This window comes from Pogona vitticeps, chromosome 3, assembly GCF_051106095.1.
Source record: "Pogona vitticeps strain Pit_001003342236 chromosome 3, PviZW2.1, whole genome shotgun sequence".
Lineage (NCBI taxonomy): Eukaryota > Metazoa > Chordata > Lepidosauria > Squamata > Agamidae > Pogona > Pogona vitticeps.
The window spans coordinates 235751566-235764651 of record NC_135785.1 but is presented as its reverse complement, the minus strand read 5'-3'; the positions used below and the strand labels follow the sequence as shown (position 1 = coordinate 235764651).

The following is a 13086-nucleotide window of genomic DNA, read 5'->3' as shown; positions in this document are numbered from 1 at the left end:
CAAGTTCAAAGTGGAACTTGACTGTGGTGCTGAAATCACTGCTTTCATACACAGGGTGTGGGGTCAGTATCTCATTAATGTACTGTTGCCTAGAGAAGGACAATGGGAATACAAAAATCATGAGATAACAGGTATATTATCTGGTACATGAGAAGCGTCTTATTTGTCTTCAGCAAGCAGATTTTCCCCCAAATAATCTAGTTTAGAATCCTCAGGTTTGCAGCATTTCACACTACCTGATTTATTTTAAAGGCATCCGTTATGGATATAATAGGTGTTAATGCGGATGTAAGGATGTTGCTAGGAAACTTGCAGGAGCCAAATGGAGAACTGCTACTAATAGAGGCAGTGACAGAGCAGAGCCAGGAAATAAATGTCTACAACTATTCTGTAAAGTTATTACATATGCAGTATTTAAACACTGATTCAGCTGGTTATTTAAGCGCAACCTTCGAAGTGTTCAGCTGTACAGGAATTTTAGCCAAGGAAACTCGAGAACAGCTGGTAGTGCTAAAGAGGTCTAGATGATGTTTAATGATATTGAACCTGCTCCACAGCAGCATAGGCAGTTTCCAGTGTTCTATGTGCAGAAACCCTCCTTCCTTCTCTTGCTGCAACTACACAGCGGGGAATGCCCAGTTGGCTTTAAAGTTTTAGAAACTTGGGCTCTGCTAGTTTCTGGTGGTAAAATTGCTATAGTTGCCCACACAAATACAATCAATTAGTCCACTGAAAGAGTCCACACCACATTTCCCAACTGGTTCGTTTTCCACCAGGAATGCAGCCCCATCCAATCAACATTGCTGTCTTTCCTACCCTTTCCATTTGCCCTGGTTTTTTTTCTTTTCCAAAAGTTGCATAGCAGTTAGTTGAGACAGCACTACATTTACCTAAAGGACCGCCTTCTTCCATATGAGCCTGCCCGTCCTCTAAGATCAGGTCAGGAGGCCCTTCTGAAGGTGCCATCCCTGAAAGAGGTGAGGGGGGATGGCATGTTGAAATAGGGCCTTCTCGGTTGTTGCCCCCCAACTTTGGAATGCCCTCCCTAGAGAGATCCGCCTGGCTCCAACACTCTTGGCTTTTCGGCGCCAGGCAAACACCTTTCTGTTCAGCCAGCATTTTAATTAAACAGTATTCCCTAGCTGGCCATATGAGCAGCAGGACTTACTAATTTTAATGTTTTAAGAATTATTTTAATATATGCTATTTTATATTGTCTTTTAAAATGTTTTTAAGTTTTAATGTTGTACACCGCCCAGAAGCCACTGGCAATGGTGTGGCTAAAAAATATTGTAAATAAATAAAATAAATAAATTTAGGAAGCAATAAAAATGTTCAGAGGAAGGGGTGAAAACAGACATTCAGTTGAGGCTAATTATGCTGCTTTAACATAACCAGCAACCTGACTGGTAGGACACGCCTATGATTGAGATAGATGCATGCCAGGAAATAGAGGAATCAATACCAGCTGAAACAGTGCAAAATAAACCATTCCCTGCCAGATAAACAATGATGCTTAGAAAAAAGACTGTGGTATATGAGCCCCTTTGATAGGTGGCCACACTATGTCTCTACATTAGCCAGGCTGGCCGTTCTGTCCAAGTGTGAATGACAGAGCAGTACTTTCTGCCTGACGCCCATAAAGTTGCAGCTTCTGACTTTTCGAGCCGAAATGCAAGCTGCCTGCTTCTGAATTTAAGACTCATCCTCTGGACTGAGATTCAGATACATCTGCCCACAGATCTGGCTTGGCACTTCTCAGAGCTGGCTGAAGTATTCTCAGAACTCTAATCTTTTCCCAGCTTTGGCAGTTTCCACTGAAAGACATTAGTTTAGGGCACTGTGGGAAATGCAAAATGTGGTGGATGCTTTTCTTGCAGCCAGCATGTAATCTAGCCTGTAGCCGATCTTGTCAGCAGCATATTTTAAAGAAATCATTTTTTAAATTTCTCTTTGGAGAAAGTGATGTAGATTTCATTCTCCACTGCTTCAATATAACAAATGTTTAAATACCTCACAATAATATGGCATTTTGGGACATTTTAAATGGCAGAGAACTCACAGGCATCTGCCACAGGTCATTGGTGGTGATGTTGGGGCTGATGGGAAGCAGTGGAGGCCTGTGGCTCCAATATTGTATGGGTGGTAAATCCACTCCTGTTTGAGGTAGTTTGAACTGCTTTTGTTTGGACTTCAAAATAGCTATCCAAGGTGCTGGACTTATTTGAGGGATATAGTTCAACACCTCGGATAGCGTCTGTAAAGTTCATACAAAAATCTGGAGTGAATTCACTACCTCAGTGAAATTGGAATGACCAGCCTCTGCAACTGGGAAGGACTCACCCCTTGTCAGAGGCTAGCCCTGGGCTCAATTCTCAAATGCAGAGTTAGCTGTTTCTGTCTTTTTGTATCAAACGGCACTACAATATATATTTTTCTCCAGCTAGACTGCCGCCACCCTTGTATCAAATCTCTTTGGGACTTTAATATTGGTGTAGTGTGTTTAGCTCTCTTATCTTGCTACTGTTACCTTCCTTCCTTCCTTATCTTGCTGCTGATTTTAATTGAGGTTCATATGCTATGATATTTTTATTATTTCTTGCTTTCTTTTATCATGTCTTTATGTTCTGCCCTCCCTAGTCATGCTTTATAGTTGAATTTTATATTTTTTAATATACTGTACAACAGCCGGAGCACTCTGGTTAGTGGATGGTTTCAAAATGCAATAAAATAAATAGATAAATAACTCTGTACTGTGCAACAGGAGTTGACATCTTTTCAATGCACCATAAATCAGGCCTCCTGATTTATAACATTCTCTCTCTCTCTTTTGAAAGCACGGAGGTGTTAGTGCTGAGATTCTGGCTTAATTCCCACTTGAGTAATTATATTTTGCTTCTCCCTGCAGTTTCAGCTGGATAGAATATTTTTCATTGCTTGCTGTAACATCAGAGATAGTTGAGGGGGAAAATCGTATGAGGGAAATTCAGAAACAGTAATAACGGAAAAATCACCAAAGGTGTAAGAGAAACTGGGTGGTGGAGTGGAGGGAAAATGATACATTGAAATACTTTTGTGACTTATAGGAACAACTGAGTATCTTTTGTCTTCAGCAGTGTTTCGAATTTTGTTGTACGAGTACTAGAAAGAAATCTCTAAAGAGGGAGATGGCATCGATGGGAAGAATAGTCATGCTTTCCTGGGAATTCCGGGAGTTGTAGAGCAGAAAAGTGACTTTTCCAGTCTCTGGGTATATATTTGATTAATTGGAAGCTGTGATATTTCTCAGAATCAGTGTGTGTGTTTGTGTTGTGTACCATTAACTTGATTCTGACTTATGGTGATCCTTTTCAGGGTTTTGAGGTAGAGAATATACAAAATTAGTTTAAAATTAACTTCTTCTTGGCGTGTCCTGGGATTGCACAGTTTTCCCATGACTACACAGGCTGGTTTTTTATTCTTATTACAACACACTGGAGGTGTTATTAGGATATATTGACATTCTGCAGGAGTGGAGAATGGGTATCCCTCCAGGGGCAGGACTACAACTCTCATATAACTTCCACCCTTCTGCAGTGGATGCTGTCCCATCCCTTGAATGCTGCCTGGACACGGTGCTGAGATGGATGAGGGAAAACAGACTGAGGCTGAACCTGGACAAGATGGAAATCCTGCAGGTGGGGGTCATTAGTTTTTGTGGACTGGGTGCTTCCCTTTCTTTCGGGGAAACCACTCTTTCCATGAAGGATGCGGTGCGCAGCCTGGGCATATTTTTGGACTCAGCGCTATCAATGGAATCCCAGGTAGCATCTGTGGTCCAATCTGCTTACTTCCTTGGTAAAAATTATTCAGCTTGAATTAATTGGATTTCAATTATCTTTCTGCCTCCTGGTATTTGAGGTTAGGTTCTAGAGACAAGTCCTGGAAGCAAGCCACATTGGACTCCAAGGAACTCTTGAATGCAGCATTAGTCAAAAGAGTATCACAACCCTAATTGTCATGATAGGGTCTTGATCAGGATCTGGCCAGTACTCCAGCAAAGGACTCCATAAGAAAAGCATATATAGTTTAGCCTCAAAAGCCATTGCTAGACTTATTCCTCATTTATTTGAAGGTTATACTGCTTGAAGTTGTAGCACAAAAATCTTCAGTGAGCACAAAAGATCAGTTTTCCCCTCCCTGGACTCCTAAATTATTATTTATTTTAATATACACATATACATTTATTTGTTTGTTTTAATATATATTAGCTATATATATTATATAGCTATATATAATAGGCTATGCCTATTCCCTTAAACTTTCAGGGCATTTTCATACAATTCTGTGAAATTAAACTAGTTGCTAGTAGCTCCAGAAGAACATATGTACAATTAAGACACTAAGAGATGTCTAAAAATATTTTCCCCCTTTATGAAAATCTCTTGGACCTCCCTGAGAATTTCTTCATACTCCATGAATGGAGGGCACAACCCCACTGAAAAACCAGTGCTGCTGTCGTAATAATTCCATACAGGTATATTTCATTCTAATTCTGTCCACTTTACTACTATGTTAGTCTAATGGTTTTGGTTGGCTTGACATGGAAAAAGCATTAGACTAACATAGTAGTAAAGTGGACAGAATTAGAATATATATTGATGTGCTCATAAAGTCTCTATACTTCGTTTTCAGTAAGTCTAAAAATGCTCAGAAACACTGGAAAGGTAGCCTGAACTCAAACTAGATGTTCCACACAGTTCTTTTGTGTTACTGTATTTTTGTCTGTGTTTCTTTCCTTTACATTTTAACCAAAAAGCCTTCTCACCAGGGCCTGAGTCTGAATAGAGGAAGGAGAAACTAAAAATACCCAAGATCTTTTCAGCCTGCAGATGGGAAAGTCGTTGAGAGGGGGTGAGGAGGTACTACTCTGTGCACACAAACAGCTGGAAGGGGAAAGGTTAGGAAATATTTCATTTCCACCACACATAACACTTTCTGCTTGTTCTTCAGTTGCTAGTTTGTTTTTTAAGTTAGAGAAAATAAAAAAAGGAGCCATCTGTCACAGCCAATTTGATCCTTCATTCTTACTTGGCCAGTTTAGGTTTCTTCCTTTATAGCGACAAGAATTATTTGCACAGAAAGATTTATCTCGTAGCTGGTACTATCATAACATACAGAAAAACAATATTTTACATCAAAAGAAAAGAAAAGGACTGAAATGGATATATCATTTTCGGAAACACTGAGTTCTTCTTTCCCAATTTGTTAGCAGAGTTCAAAAGTTCTGGGCATATTGGGTCAATGCTCGGGGGAAACTCAGAAGAAGCATCATAGAAGATAAATTAATAAATCAGCATAGAGCAGCAGTTTCTTGTTATGTGTCAGACAAGTACCATACCCAAGAAAGATTCAGAATTGAAATTATATTTTACAACACAAGCAGAATATTATGGCAGTATTACATTCAGGGACTTGATTATTTTGTGTATATTTATAAATGTTCTGCCTTCAGAACTGGTCCCAATAGGAATTTTTTTTAAAAGCTTGGTTATAATAATGAATGAGAAGGAACCAATAGAGAAACAGATTAAGACCAACCTGCATTGGTTGGATTATAAATAAAGCTTGCATTAAAACTCACAGTCTCTGCATCACTGGGGCAGCATCATTTTTCTACGTGGTGGTAGCTTTGCACAGGAGAACCATCTGTCCTTCTTTCCTTTCTGTGAAATTAAACTAGCGTCTATCCCAGTTACAAAACGAGGGCAAACCAGGGAGAAAAAAAGTAGCTAGAAAAAGTAGCCCTTAACAAATGGGAGAAAAATGAAAAACACCTTCAGGTTTGATCCACATTCCTGCAATCATCAGATAATTAATATAAATGTATGAGGGAATATGAAAAATTTCCAGCAGTTACCTTTGCTATTGCCACCTTCTGCTTTTCTTCTCCTCTCCCCTTTGTCTTTTAAAAGCTGTGCATCTGATTTGCTTGTTTTCCAAACCTGACTGTGTGGCTGAACTCTATGAAGTAGAGTCTATACTAGTTGTAGATTTAAAATCAGGGTTGTGGATGAGGACCATGGAGAAGAGTTTAGGATAGAGTGTACTGAATAGTATTATTTCTCACACTTGCTGCTTGATACAGCAACATCCTCTGCCTTTTCCCTCCTGAGGGGAGTATTACCTCCCAAAACAACAGATAAAGAGAAGGAAAACGGAATTAACTCCAGTTTTTCCTACTCTCATTGGTCCAGAAGACAATTCGTCCCTTTTAACTATTCTCTGCAGCTTTTCCCTTAAACGTCTCCTTTTGGCCCCCTCCCTTAGCTCTTTCTATATAGTGATTTGGGGTTGAGTTCCTACAGGAGCCAGTTCCCATTCTCTGTGAAATGAGGGATAAAACTGAGACCAAGCTTTTATGCTCTGTAGCCCACTTCTTCAGATGCATAGTGCATAACCAGAACAACCATTTATACAGCAAGAAGAAAGGTAGGATTATGTAATAGATATATGAAATATCCAGAACGATGGTGGACAATCAGTGGTTGTTATGTGTTGTTGATAGTCTTTGGGGCTGACAGATGAGCGTCTGGTTCCCCCTCCCCTCCCGCAGCAGAGTAACACAGCTACCTGCAGGGAAATTGCAACATTGTACACGATAGATAACATTTTATTTCCTGCACTACTTCCTAAAAATCTGCCTGGCACGGAACATGCAGAGACATATTTTTGTACTAAGGCAGTCTGTTGTGTTACCTACTGGCAATAGGGAGGATATGGACACCTAAGTGTAAAAGTCTTTGTTGAATGTTATGCGCCATCTAGTTTGGAGCAACCCCTAAGAGGATAAGTGAAATACAGTTTTTAAGGAATGGTTTTACCAATTCCATTCCCCCAGTGGATTCCGTTGCCTGAGATGAGATTTAGACCCAGGTCTCCCCAGCCAGTACACTACACTGCATATAATTAAATTGCCCTCCCCCCCAAAAAAGCACTTTCTCCTCATCTAGCAATAGGCAGTCTTAGATGTGTGTCTGTATTTGGAACCCCAAGGAAGCATAGGTATTTCCTGAGACTGACTTCTTTGTTTGCATGCTTACTTGCTTCATGGATTTATTTACCACTGACTTAATGTGGGACACAAAGTGGTTTACTTTTTAGCCAGGGCTCTGAGACCTTGCAATCCTATTTCTAGTACTGTTGCTCCAGCTGCCCTTTATTTGGCCTGCTAGGCTCTCTGTAGCTTCTGTTTATCACCATCTTGCTCCCTAAAACCCCACTTTTTCTTGACTGTTGAGCCCCCTGTCTCAATTTTTCTTCATTTGCTTTGGTTCTCCCTTATTTCTTGGTCAAAATGTATTGAGTGACTTTCAGGCATAATAAATCCCCACTTTCAATACGCAGTTTGAGACTTCTTTTGACCTTCCTATCATCATGTGACTATACTGGCCATGAGCCATCTCTTGGACCATTGTCCTGCAGTCACACAAGATTGCTTGTTTTAAACAGAAGCAATTAGTGTGATTTTCAAGAATAGATCCTTTTCATCTCATCATCATTTTTTTTCATTCATTCATTTTTTTTGTGAGCTTAGACAAAGAACAACTTACAGGCTACTGGAGGCAGCTCCATTATGAAACAAGGGTTACACAAGTCTTTTACAAAAAGAAAAAAGAAAAAAAGAAAAAGAATAGGAATAAATTGTAACAGGCAGATGTCCTGGAAATCACGAGTATTCACATCAATATTTTTATGTCAGACAGATGAATGTACTATTTGCTAGGATTATTTGATACTTTTACTTGTAGGAAAAGGTAATCATTATTTATTAACTGGGAAATCCGTTTATGGACAGTGCAAGAGGTAAAGAACTCTAAACTTAGAAAAGTCTCTATTGCTGGCTTCCATGTCTACTGGTAGCTGTTTATGTAATGAGCAGGAGAAGGAGGAGGAAGTGGCCTTGGACAGAAGAAGGAAACCTAAGAGAATCAGTCTAGATGTAGAACTTAAAAATACATGAGAGAGAAATATCAGGATTATTTGTCTTTCTCCTGCTCCCTCTCCCTCTGGTGAAGATCACCTACAACAAGCTTTGATGCTCTTTCTCAGTCGTAGGGGAAAAAACCCACTTCTCCATATTCCCTCAGGACTCCCAACTTGTTGTGATAAAAGACAAATAGCTTACATTTCAGGAACAGAACTTACTTGCACCTTGGTTTCTTTTGGAAGCAGGGATCATTGGAGATGTAACAGCATCTTTGCAGTGCTGCAATTTATCTACAAAAGTACAAGTTGACTAAATGTAGAGAGAATCAAGAAAGCATATCTAAAGGATCCACTGTAATCCAGTATGCTTACCTCTTAAGCTTTCCCTCCCTCACTGTTCTTTAAAAAAATGTTTTTCTATTGTTTTTGTTCAAAGCAGACACCTATGTTACATCTGCCTTGGCTGGGAGTAGGGCAACATGCCACCTTTCTTGTACTCAAGGAAGATCCAGTGGCTACCTGGATATTATATGTCATAAAGAGAAAACATCTGCTAATTCAGAGCACTGCAGATCTTACATATAACCCCAGCCTGTAATGTATGCAGATAAGAAATGCATTTTTCAAATATATCCTTTATACAGATTTATGTATCACAAATGATTTGGCATGAGGTATTCATGCAGACAACACCCTCATTACTGTGCCATATGGAAAGGAGCCAGGCATTGACACTGGAAGAAAAAAAGAAACTTTACTCCCAGAATCCGTGACAGGTATGGCCATAATAGCTGGACAGTTCTGGAAGAGATGTTCCGCCAAATCTAGCTTTTCCAGGCTGTGGAAGTAGTGATTACTCAGTGACACAGAATACTGCTTTTATGTGTCGGTATTGTTTTCCAAAATAAATTCTACTTTTTATTAAATAGTCGCTAGGAAATTACAGGCTGGTTAATGATAAATTGGTAGAAAGCATTATTTCAAAGAAAATTGGAAGGCTAAGCTGAGTTGACAATACAACAACATAGCCTATGTCAAAGCCCGTCTTGCATGTATTTTTGAGCTATTTGAATATACCAATAAATACGGAGGCAATAGAGATCAGATAGACCAAGGTGGGGATCATGGAGCCCCAGGGCTGTTTTGCTTTCTCAGCACCCTTGAAAAACTGGTTGCGACACCACCGCAGCGGTTAACCAAAGAAAACAGTATTTAAAGCATGGATTTTGCTTGCTTTCAATGACTGTTTATGCATTGCTTCCAAAATGCGACACCCACCCAATAGACCGTGTTTGAAGGAAAGGAAAATAGATACTTACGTCAAACATTTTTTCTGCCAACGTGCAACCTGTGGCTGGTACTGAGTGGCAAAACTTGTCTCAGACTTAACTTACTGGAGCTGTCCACCTGTGTGTGGTAAACATTGTGAGATTGAAGAAAAAGCAACACAAGGTTATGAATATGGGGGAGGCGGGGGGAATACCAACTTTTATGTATGTATTTTACACATGCACATAAACACATGAGATCGGAGCTAGCAGCTAATAATCAAAGAGGAATCTTAAGTTTTGATACATAGCTCAATGAAAAAGTCAATCCAGTTTGCAGCAACTGTAAAAAAAAGAGCCAAATTCCATCCAAGGCAGGGCAGTTTTATTTTCAATTTCATTAGAACTGAAATTGAAAATAAAACTGCCAATATCATTCTGCTTGTATATAAATCTATGCTGCAATGACACTTGGAATACTTATATGTTTTGCTCACTATACTTGGGGAAAAAAGAGAGAGAGAAAATTGTAGAGCTAGAAAATGTTTAGGAAATGAAACCGAAATAATGAAGTAGCTGGAGCAACTTCAGGATGAGGAAAAGGACAAAGTTAACAATATTCAAAACTGTTTAGCTCAGGGGAAAATACTGAGTAAGGAGGAACATGGTAGATGTATAGTATTATGCACGGTATGGCAAAAATGCCTTTCTCTGATTGCTGGAACTAAGGTCACCTACCGAAGCTGAATAGTGGGAGATTTAGAGCAAATGAAAAGAAGTAGCTCTTTACTCAATAGATGAACTGCAGATTCATTACCAGAAGACGTTGAAGGGCTTTACAAGAGGAGGAGTGAGGAATTTCATGGAGAATGAGAGCTAGCAGTGGTGCTAGTCATGATGAATATGTGATCCCTTACAGTGTAACAGTGGTTGTGGAGCACCCTGGGAGGAAGCTGCTGAACACGTTTTCTTCTTTGGGACTTACCATAGAAAAAATGATTGGCTACTGGATGAACACAACATGCTTTGATGCAGCATGGATATTCACATGGATGTCGCTGGTCAAATATCTGTGCCATGATAAATAACTCATCCCAAAATATTACACAGGAGGATTAAGTTTTGCTCTAGGAGAAAGGTACAGAGAAATATGTCAGTGTATTCCATGACCTATCATGTCCCTTGCATCCAGCATGAGGCATAGGTTAAGGCGTCAGCAGAGGAGACATCTAACCTAGACCCCACTCTTCCAGATCTGACACCCCAGAGCTGATAAGCCTGAATACAAAGAATCAGCACTCTGAACCTGACGTCTCTGTGCTCACATGCGCCTTGATGTGTCCTGGACCTGGCTCTTGGACTGTGATGGGTTCCCTTCCTCCCAAAGCTTCACAGGAGTCAGTATGCCAATGTCAATGGCATGCCTGGCAGGACCTCCTTGAGAAGTGGCAGCATGCCAAGTTTGAGGCCTGCAGTTGTCCATTTAAGGCTTCCTACTTCAAGGGGTGGCTGGAAAGCTCACAGTGGGTTAGTTTTCTGGCTTCAGAGCCAGAGGTTGAGAGTTCGATTCCCCACTGTACAGTCCAGAAGAGCCAGCCTGGGTGGCCTTGGGCAAGCTGCACAGTCCCAGGACACCCCCAGAAGAAGGGAATGTTAAACTACTTCTGAGCATTCTCTACCTAGAAAACCCAGAAAAAGGTCACCATAACTCAGAATCAACTTGACAGCCCATGACGTTTATTTATTATACTTAAAGTGATGCAGCCTAGATGTAGTGGTCGTGGACTTGCAGTACAGTGGACCCTTGACTTACAGACGGCTTGACTTACAGACTTTTTGAGTTACAGACTTCTCTGGCCGCAAAATTTAGGTTTGACTTGCAGACTGAGATTTGACTTACAGACCAGAAAAAACCCAAAATGGAACAAAAACGGCCTGTTACGGAATTAATCGGTTTTCAATGCACTGTAGATCAATGGAGACTTGACTTACAGACTTTTTGACTTGAGAACCACCTTCCAATACGGATTAAGTTCTCAAGTCAAGACCCCACTGTATATGTTTTTAATGTGCCATCACATTGTTTTTATCCCGTAAATTTATTCCAACTTACAGGAACAATTTTCATGGCATTCTAGGTATAGTCAACTCAGAGATGGTTCACCATTCCCTTCTTGTGGGGGTGCTCCAGGATTGTAGATTTTGCCAACATTGCCTTGCTCTTTTTCTACGAGGTTCAGTGGAGAATTGGACTCTTGCGTCATGACCTGGTGCTCCAGCTCATTGAGTTATCTTGTCAACGTAGAATCTTCAGTTCAGCTCAAGCCATCCTTGGAACAAGGTGTTCAGTAGGAACTATCTCCTTTGTGCTTCACCTTCTGGCAATCATACTGGCTCTTTAGACCAGCCAGGCTATTACCTGACTATTTGAAATCCCAAAGAATCCCTATGTGCTTGGAATACAAAACTGCATGCAGAGATATTGGTAGCTCCTGAGTTGGGCACTGATGTGCAAATTAGTAAGCCATCTCATGTTATTACTCAGCAACTCGTTCAATGTATTGACTTGCCTGTTCTTCTTACAAGAGGCTAGGGAATTGCAGTGGAATGCAATGGGCAGCCGGGCCACTTTCCAGCTCAATGTTTCACTCTGTGTTGTCTGATCCTATGCCCTGAATCTTTTGGCATTTCAGTCAGTGCTTTCTAATGATGCCAACACTGCATGAATGTTCCACAGTGCTGAAATTTTAACTTAGTTGATGGAAAAATTGTTGACAGAAATAACAGAAAATTTGCACCAACATCAGCAAAGAACAGTAAATAAACAACACTCAGCAGATACTAAAAGTCAGAATTATTTTTTTTTCACTAGTGGCTGGGCTGTTTCAGGGAAGAATTCACTATTCCTTTGTGTAAGCAGATGTCCTGTTGCTTTGAATAAGGTAAGCCCTGCTTGTGCTAAGGATTGCAAGGAAACTCAACAGGCAGGGTGTTATGCAGTGCCTGCTTCTAACAGGATACTGGCCAATGTATTTAACTGAGTCTGCACTTAACTATACAGGTAATTTTTCTGACTCCCATTATGCTATTCTTTATAACCCACCTTCCACTGTACTTCTTAATCAATAATAATTGTGTGTTGTGAAGTCAATTCCCATTTATTGCAACTGATTCCAGGGTTTTCTAGGTATTGAGTACCAGAAGTGATTTATTGTTCCGGTCTTCTAGGGGTGCCCTAGGAATGTGCAGCTTGCTCAAGACAACATAGGCTGGCTCTTCTCTTGGGAGGCACAGTGGGAAATCAAACTCCCACACTCTGGCTCCAAAGTCAGATTCCCTAACTTTAGGCAACTGTTAAAAAACAAAACAAACAACAATAACCAAGAGTTGTGTCCTTTATTGTGTCTCCCACCATACTGGCATCTATTCTGTTTGTCTAAAATGAGCTGCCTTCTCTGCTCTCTTTCCCTGCAACAAATTTTCAAGGCACAGAATGTGATCCCAAAACTAATCCTTAGGGCTGAATCTAGCCTTGGGCAGCTCATGAATTAAACTAGATAAACTACATTCAAATGAGCACTTGGAGATCTTCCAAATATTCTTAGCACCGTTTGACTAAAACATGCACCACAAGAGATTTTGCAAGGCAGCATTCGAAGGCCTGGGTTAGATGTCAAGTGGAGCCATGTGCATGAGCCCTGCAGAAGGAGAGGGCAAAGTTTAATGGTGAAACTTTAAATGTATACCTTTTGTGCTTCAGTACCTTGCCCATTCAGTTAAATTTAGATGAAACCTAGACAAGAGGAACAATAGATGGGAGAAACAGTTGATGAAACTGTAGCTTTACCAA

The 13086-nt window shown here is 40.3% G+C and overlaps 1 protein-coding gene across 1 annotated transcript in view; it reads right to left on the bottom strand.

The window, feature by feature from the left end:
• Positions 1 to 10922, bottom strand: part of TEX55 (testis expressed 55) — a 55376-nt gene extending 44454 nt beyond the window's left edge. Inside the window, exon 1 of the mRNA XM_078389970.1 lies at positions 5900 to 10922. The gene's annotated coding sequence lies outside the window, so the exon portion shown is untranslated. The remainder of the gene's footprint in view (positions 1 to 5899) is intronic.
• Between the last annotated feature and the right edge of the window lie 2164 nt (positions 10923 to 13086).